At 40.5% G+C, this 10,410-nt stretch overlaps 1 long non-coding RNA gene across 1 annotated transcript; it reads right to left on the bottom strand.

Annotated features, from left to right (window-relative positions):
• Positions 1–7,518: 7,518 nt before the first annotated feature.
• Positions 7,519–10,129, bottom strand: LOC140013970 (uncharacterized). Its single transcript, XR_011820816.1, has 3 exons — positions 9,645–10,129; positions 8,286–8,348; positions 7,519–7,665 (listed from the first exon to the last, which is right to left on the bottom strand). It is a non-coding gene; the product is annotated as an uncharacterized lncRNA (long non-coding RNA).
• Positions 10,130–10,410: the final 281 nt, after the last annotated feature.

Genomic DNA, 10,410 nt, shown 5'->3' with positions numbered 1-10,410 from the left:
CGCACTAGTGGGTCCCACGTCCACTATTTACTCTTAATTTTCTAAAATTTCTCCAATGCTAGGAAAATCATCTTAAAACTATAATTGCTCATAAAATTCACTAAGAAAATATTTCTACGCCAGAAAATGCAGAAAACATGCAATTAAGGGGAAATAAACCCTAGGAAAATAATTAGGGTTTTACGGGTTCTCACACTCTCTCCCCCTTAAAAGAATTTCGTCCTCGAAATTCCTTATCATTGACTACTCCGAGATTAAATTGAGCATTATACTTAGCTAACAGATCTGTACCCCTTCTAGGGCTTCGTCCAATTATTTATATCTTAATCAGGGTCGATCATGCTTAACCACACCCGAACAAACCACACGAAGTTCCATAGAATCGCCTTTCTAGTTCACCAAATCCTTTCTAACCCAGGCCCTCATATCTTTCGTATCCGGGCGCAAGAATCCCATCTAAGATAATTCACAACTCGAGCCGGCCGGTCCCAAGAGTAAACCATCTTTATTAAGGATTCCTACCCGACATACATACCTAGCTTCCTCGAGTCCCATGATAATGATTCGTACACTTATCACATGCCAGGTTCATAACTTACGCTCAAACGAGCACTTGGACATATTCATGAAATTAGGACCACAACACCACTTGGCCCAGTCTCACTCCGCGCAGAGACCACGCGAAGTGGCTCTGATACCACCTGTGACAGCCCCACTTTCCCCTAAGGCGAACCAAAGGGGTGAGCGGACTGCCTGCCCAGCTCTCGCCAGGACTAACGATGCAGACCAGAACTATCTATAGCGATCCGGAACTTACAAACGAGCGTAAACAAGTCAAAATGGTAAAATAACCCAAAATAAAAAAAATGAAATCCGGAGTCGGCCATGAATAGTAACCGACCCGTCAGAACCCAACCGAAATAGCTAACAAACATTCACATCTGAACTTTAGCGTTTACAAATCAAAATGACATACAAAAGTTTTCAAAAGTTAATATATACACATGGTTTGCCAAATCAAAAGAGAAAACGCCCCAAAAGTACACTTAGTGTTTTAATACATGAGCTATACAAAAGATATGTTCGACTAGCTCAATTTGGCAGCCATTTGTCAAATCCAGACCAAAAGGGGTTTATTTTCCTGTAAGGAAAACAAAAGGAACAGAAAGGGGTGAGCTTGCGCTCAATGAGGTACCAAACATATAGCAGAAAAATCATGGCATTTCACATTTTACAAAATCAGATACACATGCTAGATGTAAAGCAAAGGAACCAAGGATTCAAATCAGAAGGATACGGGTGGCTCTCAGGAGCCAAATTTCCAGCGCCGTACTTGATCCAAATCGGTTGACTCTCCGTCAACGTATATAGAACCAATGCGTCCGTAGACCCCTCTTTACACCGAATTCCGTCCACCAAAACCCCTTTACCGGGCCCGCTCACCGTAACCGAACAGAAATGGTAATACTCGAGTATACCTGGAATCAAGGGTCTCAATACCCAAAATCCCCGAACAGACTACCGTGGTTCGTTATCTAATCGTCCAGACCCTTGCCGGCCCGACTCGAATAACTTAGCCACAGGATTGAGCTCATAGGTCATAGAAATCCGAACAGATGCAGACACAGATAACAGATTCAAATTTTGCATAGTAAATTGGCATATGAACAGACTAGAGAACGAGTGTGATAAAGTACACCCCCGTCTCGAACAAATAAACAGATTGCAGAGCAGAAATCAAGTTAAACAGCAATGGAGGGGAGTGGTACACTCACCGATTCAACTTCAAAAAGTTTCACTTCAGATTGGCCTTAATCGCCAAGAAACCCTAAAATAATCAAAATAAACCAATTGAAGGTTTTACTTCCAGAATCGAGTAAACAGAATGCACATGTGAGGCTCGACTACTAGTCGTATGCCTCGCCAAATAATTACTAATGCAAGGGTGCAAAACATGATTTTCTTAGAAACGAAAAGGTAACATGAAGACTTAGGCGCAAACAACCCAAAAGCCTTTCATTTCCACCAAAAGGCAAATCCAACTTAAAGGAACCAAACGGCCTAGAAAATCGGGCAGCACCTCCCCTAAAATTCTTACTTTTCCAGCCATTAAGGCTTCATTATTTCCTCAAATCAGTCCCAACATTTCACACCAAAGTCATCTCATTCCCAAAAGCCGTTCACTAGGCTCAAAGTAGTACAAGTACAAAAGTTAGCTAGAAACTGACCGGAATAAGAGTAAGCCTTAAAACCATGCCAACCAATAGGGTTTCATAAAGCCATGCCAATCACAACCCCAATAGGGTTTCATATACATATATAAGCATAATAGCAAACCAGAAATTAGAAAATGGCCTTAGTCTTGGCCCCAAATAGAAAACTGTTTTACACTCATTATGCGGTAATGGCGTCAAATTCTCTACGGTTATCGGATGGGGGTGTAAGACCCACCGTTTCGAAGCTATGAAACAGAGCTACAACAATGTAGAAGGTCGCTTAATCCAGTTCCTGGCCCAACTAGGTCAAAAATGCCAAACACTAAACCAGAATCACCAAAACAGGTTTGCAAAACACAGAAAACTGTAATCGGTATATCTCAGTCCATACAAGTCCAAATGCCGAAATTCCAAAGGCATAAGTTAGTTAAGACATTCAGCTACATTTCATCAAAAGACACCAACTTCAAAATCCAAACCAATTCCAGTCAAAAGGGCCAATTACTATCGCAGTTTTCGCATTCTGATCAAAGCAGAACAGCTACAGTAAAAACGGCATAACTCACTCTACACTCATCCAAATGACCTGAAATTTTACAGGTACCTCAAACACATCAATACCTACAAATTTCATGTTTTGAGCAAAGTCAAATTCGGCCTCTAACCCTATGATCTAAAACCGGACAGAATTGGGATTTTTATGAACCCTAACTTTCCATTTTTCATCCAAATCCAAAATTAGTTGCATTTATCCACAATTCACACTCACTAGAGTCATTTCCAACCATTACAATTCATCATACAAGCCCCCAACACCAAGATCATATTAAACCAGAAAAATTCCCAATAAAATAAAAACTTCACCAAAACAAGCCAAATCAAGAGATAAATCACATTTTCAAACACTCAAGCCACTTCTAAGCATCATATAACCATTATTAGAGGTAGTAGGGTGTTCAAGCAACACTTACCAAGAAATCAAGAGAGAGAGGGATTGTGGACACCTTAGCTTCTCCAAAAAATTTCACCAAATCACTTACTAGCACCAACTAGAGGGAATTTATGGAGTAGAAACTAGTTTAAGTAATTTTCTTGGAAGATTTGAGCTAGTTTGAAGCTTGAAACTTGGAGAAGTTTTCTTCCTTTTCCTTGCAAGAGGTTCGGCCATGAGAGAGAGAAGAAATGGTGATTTTTGTGAAATTTTAAGATATTTAATCACTTGGTAAAAAAGTCAAAAAGTGAATAGTGTCCAACCAATCAAATGGTGACACTTGTCACTTCATAAATGAATCTCTATCTCTTTGTTTCCCCCTCATACCAATCCAAATAACATCCTCTACTTATCTCTTAACACCCGATAAATTAACTCCAGTATCCAAAACTTAACCTTATTGGCCGAATTTTTCCGAACTTTTCGCACTAGTGGGTCCCACGTCCACTATTTACTCTTAATTTTCTAAAATTTCTCCAATGCTAGGAAAATCATCTTAAAACTATAATTGCTCATAAAATTCACTAAGAAAATATTTCTACGCCAGAAAATGCAGAAAACATGCAATTAAGGGGAAATAAACCCTAGGAAAATAATTAGGGTTTTACGGGTTCTCACACATTATCCGGACCAAGTGGGAGAGAGAATAGACACCAAGGACATGGGTGAATTTTGTAAGGGAATTCAATGCAAAATACTTTCCGCCTTTGGTCCAAGAGAAAAAGGAATACGAATTTATTCGTCTACGCCAAGGCACTCAATTGGTGGCCGAATATGAGAGCCAATTCACACGACTGTCCAAGTTTGCCCCTAACCTCATTCTGACGGAGCAAAGAAAGGTGAGACGTTTTCTTCAGGGGCTCAACGTAGAAATTCAAAAGGACCTAGCCGTGGCTCAAATTACCACCTTCAGTGATGCAGTTGAGAAAGCCTTATGAGCTGAAAACGCAAGGTTTCAAGTGAGAAATTTTCAAAATAGAAAACGTGGAGATTTCGGGAGTAGCTCAACTCAAGGGCATAAGAGTACCCCTCCCAAATTTGGAAGGGGAACCGGAGGGGGACGGTTTTCGGGTACGGCAAGAGGGACTCCACCCTGAGGTGGCCAAACGGGACAAAGCCAGCAGAGGAGACCGTTTCTCGTGGGCCATGTAGCTTCTGTGGGAAACCAAACCATACGGAGGATGACTGTTGGAGGAAGCAGAACAAGTGCTTACGCTGCGGGAGTGCGGAGCACCAGCTTGCCAGTTGTCCGATTCAGTCTCGAGAAGCGAAAGGAGCTACTTAGTCATCGAAGGCTACCTCAGGTCAGTCACGGGTAGAAGGAGCAAAACCGAAGGTGCCTGCTCAAGTATACTCCATCAAGCAACGTCTAGTTCCTGACTCAGCAGAGGTGGTGGAAGGTACGATCCCTGTCTTCCACCGCCTAGTTAGAATTTTGATAGACCCTGGTGCCACCCATTCCTTTGTTAACCCTGAGTTTATGTGTGGAATTGATATAAACCCTGTCACTCTCCCCTATGAGCTGGAGGTTAGTACTCCTACGGGGGACCAATGTTTGATTTCTAACAAAATGTATACAAATTGTGAAATCTGGGTAGGAGAGAGAAAGTTGTTGGGGAATTTGATAAGTTTGGCCATTAAGGGGTACGATGTGATATTGGGCATAGATTGGTTGGTTCGATATGATGCCCAACTAGACTGTAAGAGGAAAATAGTAGAATTTCGTATTCCTGGGGAGGCAACTTTGAGGTTAGATGTGAGGGGTAGTCTAGCCTCATCTGCTATGATTTTGGGTATTCAGGCTAGGAAACTACTGAGTAGAGGGGCACAAGAGTTCCTAGTTTTTCTGATTAATACTCCTACCGATAAACTGAAAATAGAAGATGTCCCAGTAGTGAGTGAATATCTAGACGTATTTTCCGATGAATTAGTGAATCTACCTTTGGAAAGAGAAATTGAGTTTGAAATTAACCTATTACCGGGGACTTCTCCCATCTCCAAGACTCCCTACCAGATGGCACCTGCGGAACTCAAAGAGTTGAAGTTGCAGTTGCAAGACCTTCTAGAGCGGGGTTTTATCCATGAGAGTGGATCCCCTTGGGGGGCACCTGTTCTCTTTGTTAAAAAGAAGGACGGGACCTTGAGACTGTGTATCGATTATCGAGGGTTGAACAACGTGACTATTAAGAATAAGTATCCACTACCTCACATTGATGAGTTATTTGATCAGTTGCAAGGTGCGGTGGTCTTCTCGAAATTCGACATCCGACAGGGATACTATCAATTGTTGATTAGGAAGGAAGATGTGCCTAAGACTGCCTTCAATTCTTGGTATCGGCATTACGAGTTCATCGTGATGCCTTTTAGGCTGACCAATGCCCCTGCCGCTTTTATGGACCTTATGCATCGAATTTTCAACCCTATCTGGACCGATTTGTCGTTGTCTTTATCAATGACATTTTGGTTTATTCAAAAACCTGTGAGGAGCATGTGCAACATTTGAGAGAGGTCTTACAAACCCTGAGGGAGCACCAGTTGTACGCCAAATTTAGTAAGTGCGAGTTTTGGCTAGAGAAGGTTTCTTTTCTGGGGCACGTGATTTCAAAAGAAGGAATTGCTGTAGATCCGATTAAGGTAGAGGCAGTAACTCAGTGGAAGAGACCCGACAATCCTACTGAAATCCGAAATTTTTTAGGATTGGTAGGTTATTACCGGCGATTCATCAAAGATTTTTCGAAACTTGCCAATCTTTTAACTGATTTGACAAAGAAGGGGGGTCGGTTTCTGTGGAGTGATAAGTGTGAAAACAACTTTCAGGAGTTAAAGCGAAGGTTGACCATGCCCCCTATCCTGGCCTTGCCTAGCGGTAAGGACAGTTTCATTGTTTATACCGACGCCTCTAGAGAAGGTTTGGGATGCGTACTAATGCAACACCAGAATGTGATAGCCTATGCTTCTAGAAAACTGAAAATCCATGAACAAAACTATCCCACCCACGACTTAGAGCTGGCAGCAGTTGTCTTTGCTCTAAAAAAGTGGAGACACTATCTGTACGGGGTGACCTTTGACGTCTATTTCGATCATAAGAGCCTTAAATATCTCTTTTAACAGAAAGAGTTGAACATGAGACAACGTCGGTAGATGGAATTCTTAGAAGATTATGATTGTAATATTAACTACCATCCGGGTAAGGCTAATGTTGTAGCTGATGCCCTAAGTCGGAAGGCTCAGATTTCTGGGTTAATGGTAAAAGAGTGGGAATTGTTGGGAACCGTTGGGGAGTGGAATCCAAAATTGGAACATAAGAAGATAACTTTTGGGACTATCTGTGTGACATCCACACTATTGGATCGAATTAAAGAGGTTCAAACGGAGGATTTGATGATTCAGAAATGGGTGAAGAAAGGAGAAATTTCGGATTTCAATTTAAGTCCTGAGGGGATTTTGAGATTTCGGAATCGAATAGTGGTGCCTAATGATGAAAACCTGAGAAGGGAAATTTTGGAGGAAGCTCATCAATCCAAATATACAATCTATCCGGGTAGTAACAAGATGTATCAGGACTTGTGACAATTGTACTGGTGGGACAAGATGAAGAGAGAGATAACTCAATATGTACAAACCTGTCTAGTATGCCAGCAGGTTAAGATCGAGCACCAAAAACCTTCGAGACTACCTCTGTCTCTGGAGATACCCGAATGGAAATGGTAGCATATCACCATGGACTTCGTTTCTGGACTACCTAGAACCCAAAAAAGACATGATGCTGTTTGGGTAACTGTTGATCGGTTGACCAAGTCGGCTCATTTCTTACCTGTGAATATGAAGTATTCCATGGATAAGTTAGATCGAGTGTATTTGGAGGAAATTGTGAGATTACATGGTGTGCCCGTGAGTATAGTTTCCGACCAAGACCCTCGTTTCGTGTCCAGATTTTGGCAAAAGTTTCAGGAGACTTTGGGGACGAAGTTGAATTTAAGCACCACTTATCTTCCTCAGACGGATGGACAGTCGGAGCGGACGATTCAAACCCTCGAGGATATGTTACGCACTTGTATTCTAGATTTCGAGGGTAGTTGGGGTCAACATAGGACGTTAGTGGAGTTCGCCTATAATAACAGTTACCATTCGTCGATCCAAATTGCACTGTATGAAGCTCTTTCTCCCCCTAAGGCGTACCAGAGGGTTTGGCGGGCCGCCTGCCCAACTCTCGCCGGGACTCAGTCGTTCTTTAATCAAATCCAGAACAAATCACAAGAATAAATAGGGCAGCAATCCAAACTTAAAGTGGAACTTATATACATTGCTATCTCAAAAGGAAGTACAACCATCAAATGTACAAAGGTTCTCACTTCACCATACAACTAGCCCGTGCCAAGCACTAGGGCGAGAACCATTACAAAAGAAACAAAAGACCTAGACTAGGCTAGTCTATGCTCTCATCCTGCTCGCCGTCCCCTGTTAAGGAAAACAAAACTAAAGGGGTGAGCTTAAAGCTCAGTGAGGTACCAAACAGATAATCAAACAATCAATTCAATACATTAAACATGGAGTATCAATAATTCAAGAAACATTTACAATGGAAAGCAATAGTAACATTCATTAAAAGGATACGGCTCACAAGGAGCAATTCGTTCATTCGTTCATTCGTTCTCCTGATATTTCCCCTTATTCCTCCAATCATTTGAAAATGCATTTTTCGTTTATCAATAAACCCTCGTTCGTTCGTTCATTCATTCATTCACCCCCGTCCTGGCCATTGGCCAGTCTCCACCAACCTACAGGGTAATACTCGAGTATACCAAACGTTCACCCCAAGTCCCTAATCGCCCGACCGAGTCCGCTTCTGGCTCGAGACGACCGGTAACAAGGGGCAATGGCCAGTTCAGCCCAAAAGGCTTACATTCATGCGCAAGTAACATTTCAATCATTAAATCCTTGAAAATTGCACAGTTATTTAGGTCGAGTGCGATAAAGTACACACTCGCCTAGAAAGCTCGTTTTGAAAATCATTAAAAGCACTTAACACATTAGCAAATGATAACAACAAGCCATAGAATCAAATAAGGAACACTCACCTAGAAATGCAAAATATCGTGCAAAATATCCTTCCGGATATTACCCTTAATCACCAATGAAACCTAAGGTTGAACAAGAGAACATTATTATAGTTTATCGAGCAAAACATTTAAGGGAAACAAAGAAACCCGACTAATTAAGAGTAAAACGTGTAAAGATGACTTTCAAGTAAGAAGAGGGTTGTTTGAACCCAAGGATGAAAAATCATGTTTTAAAATGGAAAACCAATCATGGTATTGGCCTAACAAAAGTATACAAGTTCAAATAGAAACCTAGCCCTCGGGCGAAAATTTGGGCAGCACGCCCTTTGTGTTTACCTAATTTTCCAGCCATTTTGGCTTCATTATTTTTCCTCAATCAAACCAAGGTTACCCACAACACAAATTCATTTCAATAGCCATTCCATAGGCTCAAAACAATACAAGTATAGAAATCGAGCTAATAACAAATGCGGAAATGAAACTTAACAAAAGACAGATTTGACGGGTTTTGCGTAACGGACACATCCGACGCTACGCTTATCGGATTGGAATGTAATTTATACCATTTCGAAGCTAAGACAGAGGGTTACAATTTTGATGAAGACCACTTAGTCGAAATTCCAGTGTAACCTAGTCAAATTCCCAATTCGCAGAACCAAGTTCCAACTAATCGGCTAATTAACCGTACTACCTTTAAATGGCCAGATCACAGGCTACCAAAGTCCGTTTAAGGCGTTCTTAGAGGCGTTGAAAAGCTAAGAAAAAGACCTACAACTTTCATGAAGACCACTCAGTCCAGTTCTCACCCTAACTAGGTCAAATTTACCAAAAAATCTCCAGATTTTCCAGTTTGAAATTCACTGCAGAAATCAACTAGCAGTCCTGCTTTATTCACTCATATCTCAGCACACACAACTCCAATTCAGGTAATTCCAAAGCCATTAGAAAGATAAGACACAAGGCTATAAGTCTTAAGAAGACATCAACAACCAAATCAGTAGTATTCCTGGTCAAAACATCCAATTACAGAAGCTGATTATCAGTTTCGGATAAATACAGGGAAGTAGGAGTATTTTGGTCTTTTCACAGGCTACATTGCTCTGATTGAGCTGAAATTTTACAGTCAACTATAAAACATCATTCCCTACAACTTTCATGTTTTGGACTAAGGCCAAATCAGCTCCCAACATGTTCGAATTTTCAGACTAATTTCGGACAGAAATCTTGACAGAAAAGGAACACTTGAAGTTCATTTAAATTCCACCCAATCAAATGAATTTCCAGCCGTTCAAATCAGTTCCTAGCTAGTTAGATTCAACTTCCAATCATCAATCATATGTTTTACCACAAGAATCAAGAGTTAGGAAATTGGTTTACCTCAAATCCTTAAGCATACCCCCTAGCTGGCCGATTCTTTGAGGAGATGTATCCTTGAGCTCCAACTCTCCAACAAAGTTCCCTTTCTTTTTTTTTTTTTTTTTTTCTCTCTTCTCCTAGCTCACCCGATGCTGCCTTTCTTCTTCTCCAAGCTCACGGTAGCTTGTTCTTGGTGTTGGCTTTGTTTGTTTTGTCTTATGTCCTCCTAACTTAATAGCTAAGTCTATTAATAGTAAAGCAAAACAAGAGATGGGTCATGGGCTTGGGTAATTAATGGGTTTATGGCTTAGGCTTCTAATGAAATTAAAACTTAAAGGCCCAACACTAAAACTCTACTTGATCCAATGTAATTAACCCATTGGTTTACTTAGTTTAATTAAAACTAACTTAAGCCCACCAACCCAAGGTACTAATCACTCAAACCCCCGTACTAAACATGCATGGATGCACATACAATCACGAAAATATTAATTGGTTGAATTTAATTTAAACTTAACGGTTTAGTTTTGAAAGTAGGATTTTAATGATTCAATTAAATTTTTCACTTTTGGTATGTAAAATACTCTTTGAAAATTAAAACACATGGTAAAATATATTTTTCACACAATAGCTACTATAAATATCCATATTTAATTTATTTGAGACAATTTGGAATCCAGGATCTCACATCCATAATGCACCTCAAATTTAACATGTACGCACTTATACTAAAATAAATGATTTAAAAACGATACTCACTTATAAAATCTCTGAAAATTAAATGATT

Source organism: Coffea arabica, chromosome 9c (genome assembly GCF_036785885.1).
Source record: "Coffea arabica cultivar ET-39 chromosome 9c, Coffea Arabica ET-39 HiFi, whole genome shotgun sequence".
In the NCBI taxonomy this organism is placed as follows: domain Eukaryota; kingdom Viridiplantae; phylum Streptophyta; class Magnoliopsida; order Gentianales; family Rubiaceae; genus Coffea; species Coffea arabica.
The sequence above is the reverse complement of the archived record's forward strand: the minus strand, read 5'-3'. Positions and strand labels throughout refer to the sequence as shown.